The sequence below is a fragment of the Protopterus annectens genome, chromosome 11.part0, assembly GCF_019279795.1.
Source record: "Protopterus annectens isolate FY-2018-M chromosome 11.part0, PAN1.0, whole genome shotgun sequence".
Taxonomy (NCBI): Eukaryota; Metazoa; Chordata; order Ceratodontiformes; family Protopteridae; genus Protopterus; species Protopterus annectens.
Genome location: NC_056745.1, coordinates 316,025,765 through 316,037,859, shown reverse-complemented (window position 1 = coordinate 316,037,859; position 12,095 = coordinate 316,025,765). Strand labels below are relative to the sequence as shown.

Here is a 12,095-nt window from a genome sequence, read left to right as displayed (position 1 = left end):
GCTTTGGTGACCTTCTCAAAAAAGTCCATTGGGTTGAGCAGACATAAACAATTAGCCGGTGTATTACCTGTTGTACAACTGACACTGACACCAGGTTAGAACTCACACTGTTAAAGCTACTCCATCTTTCTTTTGGGGCACTTCCGTAGCCAGTAGTCTAAGTCAGTGACCTGGTCATCAGTTGTCACCTTTAATGGAAATTATAAACATGATTGCCAATTCAAATGAAGCTGGGTGGGTTCTTTAATTTACAATAAAGCTTACTAAAAAAAGACTAATACTGCAGTCACCTATATATAATGAATGCTTAAATACTAGAAATGTTTCCAAATGGAAAATCATTCTTGCCATGTGTGTGTGTGTGTGTGTGTGTGTGTGTGTGTGTGTGTATTGATTCAAAAGGTGATGTGGTTTTGTTTAGCTTTATTGATCTGTTATATCATCTAAATGTGTTTGGGATCATTTCTTCAGCTGCTATTGCTGGAGAGTTAGAGATGTTCATCATGTTTCACTGTTGCAATCCTAACCAATGGGATATCTGGCTGCTGGTAGCCCTCGATCATCCAGAATACCAAAGTTAAGTAAATATGATATCGACTGTCGTCGGTTGTAAAGGATGTCAGGACATCTGATACAAAAGGAGGCAGTTGATGTCACTTCCTCAGTCTTCCTTGCCACCGAGCCCAAAGCAGAAGCATTTTTGCATGAGTGCTGTTCGGCAGTTTACCTTTTTGGTTTCCAACTACAAAGTTGAAGTCAACTACAGCTAAGTACCCCGTTGGGGATCCTCTTTTCTTGCCTTAGCGAATGTCAGAAAAAGTCAATAATTGTCTTACCTGTGATTCCCCATAGAAATATTCATTCCTATTGTATTATTTGTTTAGGCCTTGACCACCACATTCCTAATTGTGATCTCTGTGCTTTATTTAATCTGCGTACTATTCGTCGTCGGGCTAAACTTTTAGCTAAGCATTTTGGGGTGTGGCCTAAGTTTGTCAGTATGGCGTCCACTGGTCTTCAGGCTTTGGATATCCCTAAGAAGCATAAGGACAAGGACTGCAACAGGCTTCAGAAGGTCAAGTCTTCAGATGATGTTAAGTTGGTCATCAGTCCTGCAGTAGCTAGTGAGGCGCCTTTGCAGCCCCTGCAGACTGTGGATTTTCAACTGCAGGCCTCGGTTGAGACCATTTTAGAGTCCCTCTGGCCTCCGGCTTCCATTTTGTCTTCTGACCTTCCACCTGTTGCTTCTTCAGCTGGATCCAGAGCCACTAGAATGGTTCCATTCTCCAAGGCCTCTGTTCTTTGTTCGGACAGCAAGCTCATACCGACAACCTCTGCCACTACTTCGGCAGTTGCCTGGTCTCCCGAGTCCTTCTGACTTGTAGGTAAATCTTCCAGTTGTAAGCCCATGAAGAAACAGGCTCCAGTTTCCTCTCGTTCCCCTCATTCTCAAATGGTTAAAATGGCTGATGACCTTGTGACTCTTATTAGGGGTTCACAGCCTCCTCCTTTAAAAAGGGGTAGGGATGTCTCTCCTGAGGCTTTGTCTTATTGTGGTTCTGATACTTCTAGCATTTCTGCTAATGAATGAAGAGGAAGCTTCTCAGGTTTTCTTCTCCTTTTGAGGATTCAGATGCAGAGGAATCCATTCCTTCTGCTTCTCCTCCAGAGGATTTCTCTTTTGGTGGTACTTTGAATACTCCCGGGGAGCATTTTAAATGGGAAAGTTAGGATTATTCCCAATCTAAGAAAAGGATCAGGGAGTTTTTGGATTTGTCTCAGCATAAGCCTCTGGCTATTCTCCCAGTGTTGGAAGTGGTTGATGATGTTTTTCTGGAAAATTTCTTGACTCCAAATTCAGTTCATTCTGCTCCTAGGAAACCTGACAGGTACTACAGAGTCCCCAATTCTCATTTGTTTCTTTTTAGGAATCTGCTAGCTGACCCAGAGGTTATTTCTCAAGGGCCTAAAAGAGTTAAGGCTACTGTTACCAAGAATCCTGTGCCTTCTGACAGGGAATCTAGGAACCTAGATAGGTGGGGTTAAAAGGTTTATACCTCTGCCACTCTTGTTATTAGGTCTATTAATTGCCTTTTTATATGCTTATGTATCAGCAGCACACCTTGCAGGCTATTAAGTCAAAGATTGCAAGTGTGCCTCTTTTGGCAGAGAGAAAGGATATGCAGGATTTGCTGCATTCTGCCAGTCTTGTCTCTTTTTCTTCTTTCGGCTGCTCCCGTCAGGGGTTGCCACAGCAGATCAACTGTTTCTATTTCTTCCTGTCTTCTGCATCTTGCTTTGTCACACCAACCACCTGCATGTCCTCTCTCACCATATCCATAAACCTTATCTTAGGCCTTCCTCTTGTCCTGTTATCTGGCAGCTTCATCCTTAGCATCTTTTTCCCCAATATACTCTGCATCCCTCCTCAGCACATGTCCAAACCAATGTAATCTTGCCTCTCTGGCTTTGTCTCCAAAACTCCCAACCTAGGCTGACCCTCTAATATACTTATTCCTGACCCTGTCCATCCTCGTCACACCCAGTTCAAATCTTAACATCTTCAGCTCTGCCACATCAAGCTCTGACTCCTGCCTTTTTTGTTAATGTCACTGTCTCCAACCTATATAATATAGCTGGTCTCACTACCCTCTTCTAGACCTTCCGTTTCACTCTTACTGGTACTCGTCTGTCACAAATCACTCCTGACACTCTTCTCCACCCACTCCATCCTACCTGTACTCTCTTCTTCACCTCTCTTCCACACTCACCATTACTCTGAACTGTTGATCCCAAGTATTTAAACTCATCCACCTTCACCACCTCTACTCCCTGCATCCTCACCATTCCTCTATCCTCCCTCTCATTCACACACATATATTCTGTCTTAGTCCTGCTGTCCTTCATTCCTCTTCTCTCTAGAGCATATCTCCACCTCTCCAGGGTCTCCTCCACCTGTTCTCTATCACTACAGATCACAATGTCATCTGCAAACATCATAGTCCACAGGGACTCCTGTCTGATCTCGTCTGTCAACCTGTCCATCACCATTGCAAATAAGAAAGGGCTCAGAGCTGATCTTTGATGTAATCCCACCTCCACCTTAAACGCATCAGTCACTCCCACCACAGACCTCATTGCTGTCACACTACTATCGTACATATCCTGTACCACTCTTACATACTTCTCTGACACTCCCGACTTCCTCATACAATACCACAAATCCTCTCTAGGCACCTTGTCATATGCTTTCTCTAAATCCACAAAGACACAATGCAACTCCTTCTGACCTTCTCTGTACTTCTCCATCAACACTCTCAGAGCAAACATTGCATCTGTAGTGCTCTTTCTTGGCATGAAACCATACTGCTGATCACTAATCACCTCCCTTCTTAACCTAACTTCCACTACTCTTTCCCATAACTTCATGCTGTGACTGATCAATTTAATCCCTCTGTAGTTACTACAGCTTTGCACATCACCCTTATTCTTAAAAATCAGTACCAAAACACTTTATCTCCATTCCTCAGGCATCACTTTCCAAGATTTCATTATACATCTAGTTAAAAACTCCACTGCCATTTCACCTAAACACCTCCATGCTTCCACAGGTATGTCATCTGGACCAACAGCCTTTCCATTCTTCATCCTCTTCATAGCTATCCTTACTTCCTCCTTGCTAATCCACTGCACTTTATGATTCACTATCCGCACATCATCCAACCTTCTCTTCCTCTCATTCTCTTCACTCATCAGACCCTCAAAGTACTCTTTCCATCTGCTCAACACACTCTCCTTGCTTGTGAGTACGTTTCCCTCATTATCCTTTATCACCCTTACCTGCTGTACATCTCGGTCCCTCTGTCTAGCTAATCGGTACAGGTCCTTTTCTCCCTCCTTAGTGTCCAACCTTTTATACAACTTTTCATATGCCTTATCCTTTGCCTTCGCCACCTCTCTCTTTGCCATGCACCTCATCTCCTTATACTCTTGTCTACTTTCTTCATCTCTCTGACAATCCCACTTCTTCTTCACCAGCCTCTTTCTCTGTATTCTCTCCTGTACTTCTTCATTCCACCACCAGGTCTCCTTGTCCTCCTTCCTCTTTCCAGATATCACACCAAGCACCTTTCTAGCCATCTCTCTTACTAGCTCTGCTGTAGTTACCCAGCTATTTGGTAACTCTTCACTGCCACCCAGTGACTGTCTTAAATCTTCCCTGAACATCACCTCACAATTACCCTTTTTCAATTTCTACCATTTGATCCTTGGTGCTGCCCTCACACTCATCCTCCTGTTCTTGATCACGAATGTCATCCTACAAACCACTATCCTTTGCTGCCTAACTACACTTTCCCCTGCCACCACTTTACAATCTCCTTCAGACTGGCCCTTCTACATAAGATATAATACACCTGTGTGCATCTTCCTCCTCTCTTGTATGTCACCCTATGCTCCTCCCTCTTGTTAAAATACATATTCATCACAGCCATGTCCATCTTTTTCACAAAATCCACTACCATCTGACCTTTTGCATGCCTTTGCTTAACACCATATCTAACCATCACTTCCTCATCACCTCTGTTCCCTTCACCAACATGCCCATTGAAATCTGTACCAATCACCAGTGTCTCACTCTTGGGTACAGTCATCCACAACTTCATCCAACTCACTCCAAAATTTTTCTTTCTCATCCACTGCACACCCAACTTGTGGAGCATATGCACTAACAACATTCATCATTACACCGTCAATTTCCAGCTTCATAAACATCACTCTATCCAACACTCTTTTCACCTCCAAAACACTCTTAGCATACTGTTCCTTCAGGATAATGCCAACGCCATTTCTCCTCCAATCCACACCATGATAAAACAATTTGAACCCACCTCCGATACACCTAGCCTTGTTCCCCTTCCATCTGGTCTCTTGCACACACAATATACCAACCTTCCTCCGGTCCATCATATCAGTTAGCTCTCTCCCTATACCAGTCATACTGCCAACATTCAAAGTTCCGACCCTCACTATCACAGTCCTAGCCTTTACCTGCCTTTGGATATGCTTTCCTCCTCTTCCCCTCCATCCGGCCAACAGTAGCCCAATTTCCGCCAGCACTCTGTTGGCCAACAGTACTGCTGGTGGTCGTTGTTAACCCAGACCTCAACTGATCCAGTATGTATATCTGTACTGTTGTCTGCATGTATGATTTGGCAAAATGTTATGCCGGATGCCTTTCCTGACACAACCTTCCCCATTTATCCGGGCTTTGGACCGGCACAAAGAAATGCACTGGCTTGTGCATCCCCAGTGTCTGTCAGTCTTGTCAATAAACATGTTTTACATTGTGGTTTTGACATTCTAGAAGCCTCCTGCAGGGCTACAGCTACTAGGATCTGTTCTCAGAAGGCATGCTTGGCTCAGGGAGCAGCCCCTTCCAGAGCCTGTCAAGTCTAAGCTTTGGATGTACCTTTACATAAGGACAGTCTTTTTGGCAGCAAAGCAGAGGAAGTGTGCAAAAAGATGGAGGATAAGACCAAGTCTATGCAAACAGTTAAAGACTTTCTGCAAGTTCAACCTCCTCGTTTCAGCAGGAATTACCCTTCTAAGAGTTGGATGTTTCCTGATACCAGCAGACAGAACTGCTCTATGACTAGAGGTTACAAATCTTCTAGGGGGCAGGAGGCTACCCGTCAAAAGGTCTAAGCTTTGGAATGCTTCCATTTCCAAGGTGAACAATTCTAAGCCTGCATCTCGATCCAAACATTCTCAATGACTCTGTCCAAATTCTGCTTGTTCCTGCTTACCTAGAGAATCCTTTAGGGGGAAGGTTGGCCTTTTTTACAAATGTTTGGGCCACCATCACAGATGACAAATGGGTACTCAGAACTGTATCCCTAGTTCACAGGTTTTCTTTGCACACCTTTCTAGTACCCAAAGGATTCATGGATGTTCCTCCAAACCAAAGGACAGAAGTAGAAAAGCAAATTTTGTCTCTGTTACATCTGGGGGCAATATAATCAGTTCCTGCTCAGCAGGTAGGCCAGGGCTTCTAATCCAGACTTTTCATAGTTCCAGAAAAAGAAGGCACCTGGCATCCTATCCTAGATCTATCTATTCTGAACTCTTTCTTGGTAATTCCAAAGTTCAAAATGCTCAATCTGCATCAGTTGCTACCAGTGTTAGACAAGGACTCCTGGCTAGTAACTTTGGATCTCAAAGAAGCTTATCTGCACATCCCTATCAGGGAAAGTTGCAGGCAATACCTTAGTTTACTTCAAAGATTTGGCAAGCCTATCCCAGCTCTCTGCAAAGAAATATCTGCAAGCTCTGGGATACATGGCATCTTGAATTCTCATGATTCCATATGCAAGACTGCATATGAGGAAATTGCAATGGTACCTCAAGAACCTTTGGTGTCAACACACACAGGACCTGGATATGATAATTCCTCTGCTTCCATGCCTGCAGACAGAGTTTCTATGGTGGGCAACAGCCTGTCTACAAAACAAGGGCATGCCTTTTTGCCCACTTCCTGTCATTCAAATTCTTACCATGGACACATCGGACTATGCCTGGGGAGCTTACCTGGATGGCAGATGCATACATGGATGTTGGAACGCCCAGCAAATGCACCTGCACATAAACCTAAAGCAGTTGATGGCAGTTCAGCAAGCCTTACTAGCTTTCAAGCATCTTCTTTCTTCAGGAACTCTACTTGTCAGGACAGACAACACCACAGTCATGTGGTACATCAACAAACAGGGAGGGACTCATTCTTATCCCTTGTGCAGACAGAGCATGATTCTCTGGTCCATAGCAGCATCCTTGGGCCTGCATCTCCTAGCTCAGTTTCTTTCAGGGAGACTCAATGTTTTGGCAGACCAGTTGAGCAGACAGCCCAGGGATCCTTATGAGTGGCAACTGAACAGAGCAGTCTTTTACAGCATCATTCAGCATTGAGGCACTCCTCAGGTGGATCTTTTCTCCTCTCCAGACAACCACCTTCTACCACTTTTTTGCACCAGACAGCATCACAGCAAGGCCTGGAGAGTGGATGCTCTGTCCTTCCCTTGGATGCTTCTGTCAGTGTATGCCTTCCCTCCCCTTCCTCTTCTTCCCAGAGTATTATTGAAGATAAGGGATGAAAGACCAAAGACTATTCTCATAGCTCCAGACTGGCCCAGGCAACATTGGTATCCACTGCTTCGCAGTCTCTCCCAATTTCCTCCTTGGCATCTTCTTCTGAAACCAGATTTTTTGGTTCTGGAAGGGGGAAACATTCTACATCCTCATCTTCAGTCTCTCCATTTGGCAGCATTGCTCATTGTATGACTCTATCCTTTTCTTCTCCCCTTTCCCAGCAGGTGATTAATGTACTTCAGGAGGCCAGGAAGCCTAGCACTAGGAAGTCCTATGCTGGCAAATGGGAAAGATTCTCTCAATGGATGCAGACTAGAGGGGAATCTTCTTCTCAGCCTACTCTTCCTCTGATCCTGGAATACTTGGCTGATTTGCTTCAGGGTGGTCTTTCATTTACCTCTTTCAAGATCCATGCTTCAGCCATTTCTGTTCATTGTTCTTTTGAGCAACTCATTTTCTCTCATCCCCTGATGAAAATGTTTCTCAGAGGTGCTTGCAACTTAAAACCTCCCAGAAGGGCACCTACTCCAGCCTGGGATCTTAATTTTGTTCTAAAGAAACTCACTCTTCCTACTTTTGAGCCAGCTGCCACTGCAGATTTAAAGTTTCTTTCTTGGAAGACTGCCTTCCTTTTGGCTATAACTTCAGCAAGGAGGGTTTTGGAGCTGAAAGCTTTGATGGCTGTGGAGCCTTTTCTTATTTTCCATGCAGATCATGTCTCTCTGAGAACCAATCCCTCTTTTATGCCTAAGATGGTTTCTAGCCTGACTCTTAATCAGTCCATACACCTTCCTACTTTCTTTCCTAATCCTCGAAATAGAGGTGAAAGGATCCTGCATTCTCTTGATGTGCACAGACAGCTCAGGTTTTACCTGGACAGGACTAAGGACCTTTGGAAATCAGCACAGTTGTTGGTTAGTTTTGCCCCTGGAGCTCAGGGCAAAGCTATCTCTAAGCAAGCCATTTCAAAGTGGATTGCACATTGTATTACTTTCTGTTATTCCTTTCATGGCAAGATTTCTCCTCAAGGGGTTAGGACCCACTCCACAAGAGCAGCTTCCAGTTCTGCAGCCTTTTTAAGGGGTGTCCCTACTAAAGACGTTTTAGAGGCTGCCACATGGTCTTCTGTTTGCAATTTCACAAAACATTATAATTTGCCTTTGTTTTCTAGAGCCAGGGCAGGGTTTCTCTCCAATCCTTGATTCTGTTGGTGCCTCCTCCCTTTTCTCTGGGCTTTGGTAATCAACCCATTGGTGAGGACTGCAACAGTGAAACATGATGAACATAATACAGTTGTGTACACTTACCATAAATGTAGATGTCTGAGTGTATTCACTGTTGCAGTCCTGGTTTCCCTCCATCCTTGCCCCCTTTTTGGTCCTTTCCTGTTCTCCTTTCCTAAGGTACAGGCTGAATCTGGTTTTATTTGCCAAAGTTTCTTTTGGCGTAAGCCTTGTTTTCTGGGGACTCCTGACTGTTATAGCAAGAAAGACTGAGGAAGTGACTTCAGCTGCCTCCTTTTGTATCGGACGTCCTGACATCCTTTACAACCGACGACAGCCGATGTCATGTTTACTTACCTTTGGTATTCTGCCCGATCGAGGGCTACCGGTAGCTGGATAACCCATTGGTTAGGACTGCAACAGTGAATGCACTCAAACATCTACATTTATGGTAAGTGTACACAACTGTACTTTCTTAATCCACTAAATTCTAAATAAATGCATTCACTGTCTATGTTTTTTTGAGATTTTGCAAACATATAACATCATGATAATGACAAAAAATGAATATAGGTTTATACACTGATATTAAAATGAGCTCCACCATGAATTTGTATTTTTTAATAAATTAATTAAAATTTTGTTTAACAATTTTCTGCTTAGTCTGTGGTTAGTTTGTTACTAACAAAACTAAATAACAAGTTTTAGTATTTTTTTGTATATTTATTGTGCTGTTATTCTTGTGTAGTGAAGGACTTTATCCAAGTAAAAAAGTTCCATAGTTCTTCATTGCCACTAGAATTAACATCATCCAAGTAAAACAAGTTCCATAGTTCTTCATTGCCACTAGAATTAACATCAGCAAACAAAATTTAGCCAACTCTGTATCTTATCATTTCTACTTCCATAATGATTAATTTTTAATTCTGGGTTTGCAAACATTGAGAAGGATGTTTCACCAGTTTGTTTACACAAGGCTTCTACAACTGAATTGGATGAGGGTATTAAACACAAATATAGTTTTCACAAATAAAAAAATGTTAATTTATTTGAAAGGGTCAGTCACTGGGGCTGAGTAGCACTCCGAAACTTCATTAACTTCAAATTCTGCAGTCTGTGTCTGCAAATTTTATGCTATTATAGACTGTCACATTTCATTGCCTTTGTTGTTTCAGTTTCTGAAGTTATTGAAGATTTTTTGTTTATCTCCTGACAAACAAACAAAAAGGGTGCAGATAAATCGAAGATGCAAAATTATTTTGTCTCTATTAATTTTATTTCTGGAGATTATTTTGATATCCATATCAGATACATACTAATTTCAGTCATTCACATGTTTTGTTCCTTATCCTTTCATATTACATAGAATAATGGATGTGGCTTTGTTTACAACTTATGTGTTCCCTTCCAGTTTCATGACACAGTCTTCTCATGTGCCTCTGATACAAGAGGTTTGGGAGGTCACTCAGTGGAAGTTCTAGCTTTGCTGGAGTTTTCATTTTGTTTTTACTAATTAGCTTTTCAGTGACCTTCTCACTTATTGTTTTACTGCCTGATCTTGGAATGTGGGTTGAAATAGATAGGATTTAGTTTAATCTAATCAGTAGTGTGCGAGCGTGGGCACTTGCTGTTCTAAAATGCACTTTTATGGCTCTTTATATTGTTTGCCATGAATAGGCTGGTTTAAAATTAAACAATACATATATTTTCCACATCTACTTATAATTACATAAAAGCTGATATGTTTGACGTTGTTAAAACATTAATGATTTTTTTGTTACTGAGGGTTACTTGTCTGACAAATAAAGGCTTGTTGCTCAGGCACACTACCTGGGTTTCATGATTTTTGGAAATTATTGTGACTGAGCTCATCAATGAAGTATTAACAGCACTAGTTTCTCCATTTTTTTTCCTATTGTTTAGCAACATCCCAGTTTGACTTCAGGTTAAGACTGAACCACTGTAAATCAATGTTTATGACTAGTAGTTTCTATGGCTGGTTTCTGTTTACATATATGTTTTAAGATTTCTATTATGTTTCTTTGAAATCCACAGATCCTTATATAATTAAATGAAACAATAAGATAAAATATACATTTTCAGTACTGTTTTTATAAATAATAATTCACATCTCAATGATGAGGTATAGAGTATTGCTGGATAATAGTGTCTGCTTTGAGTAGAAAGCCATTCAGAAACTAAAAAGTTAATACACCAGTATTTCATCACACCTGAGGACCACAAGGAATACTTGAACATGAGGCAAACACAACCATTATGCAAAACATTTAAACTCTGTTACAAGCACTTGGCAGTTGGCATGCATATTAAGGCACTTTATGCCGCACTGCAATGTGTATATAGCACTTGGGTTCTGTTGTGTTCATTTGAAATCTAACAGCACTTAAGATGTCAAGTGATACACAGGTGTTACAGCAGTCACTGTAAACTATAAAGTGGTATAGAATAATGCAAAACTTTAGGAGAGAGGATTACAGTTAACACTTAGAATCTTGGCAATATGGTTGGTGCTGTTTTAACCACTCAACTATTCTAGTGAACAACAGAAGTTTCAGGAATCATTTCTGTATATACTTTGGCTATGACCTGTTATATATTGTATATTAATTTAACTTCTCAATGAAATATGATTTAATAGATATATCATTTCTATTCTCTCCACAATATTCTTTTTTTTTACTCAATTTTTAATTTTCAAAAACATACATCTTAATTAGAATTATTATATTACATTCTAAATATTTAAAATCTGGATAACTATGTACAATATTTACATTCGGCCTGTATTAAATAAAAATAGAAACCAATATGATCTGCAAAGCACAAATTATAAACAATAATTTATCACAAATATCAGAGAGAGGCTGCATTCATTTTCAAAGTTTCAATCAAAGATAAAATTTTTCTCTATGGATTATTGACTAATGGCTTAGGATATATTCTGAGATCCTTGGTTTTGATCTCCATCAGTATCGTTTTCTCAAGCAGGACAAACAAGTTTTGCATGAAAGACACAGTACTCCATAATATGCTCTAGGCTCACCAGTTATTCATTTGCACTAGAACAGACAGTAATGGTGGGTGCATATAATTTCCAAGGGGTAGAGCATGCAGCTTCAATTGAAAAGTGCATAAAACATTTGCTCTAGATCCTGTTTTTTAAGCTGTTGAAATACAACAAAATACATAGTCATGTAGTCCTTGGCAGCTGCTGCAGTTTTCAATGCCATCTCAATATGCTGTCATCTGGTGTTCACCTTGTAGAAATAACAAAATCAGTATGTCAACCCCCTTCACTTTGATTAGAGTTGAAAGCTGTTCCTAGAACACTTGTTGCCACATGCAAGAACTTGACTCATACTGTCAGAGTCTAATCAGATGTTAATGTCTCAGGCAAACTGACAATATTACTACCACTATGTTATAAAACACAATATTTTTCTTATTATAGATAAAACATACCTCTGCATGTTTATATCATAATATTAAGCTTATTAATTCACATGATTACTTATATTTAAGTCTGTAATATATACGGCCGTACCTCTCAACTGTCCAGAACTTCAGAGAATGTCCAGATTCTTACTTCTTACTTTTGACTGTTATTCCTAAATTAGTGATTTTTTGCCAAATCATTGAAGATTGAAATTATGACAGTCATTTGAATTTTAGACTTCATACCCTTCAGAAAACACATGCTAATACAAA

General features: G+C 40.9%; 1 protein-coding gene across 1 annotated transcript in view; it reads right to left on the bottom strand.

The window, feature by feature from the left end:
• The window catches only part of LOC122815364 (dynein axonemal heavy chain 3-like), a 4,921,723-nt gene that overhangs the window by 3,416,399 nt on the left and 1,493,229 nt on the right, over nucleotides 1–12,095 (bottom strand). The window lies entirely within an intron of this gene.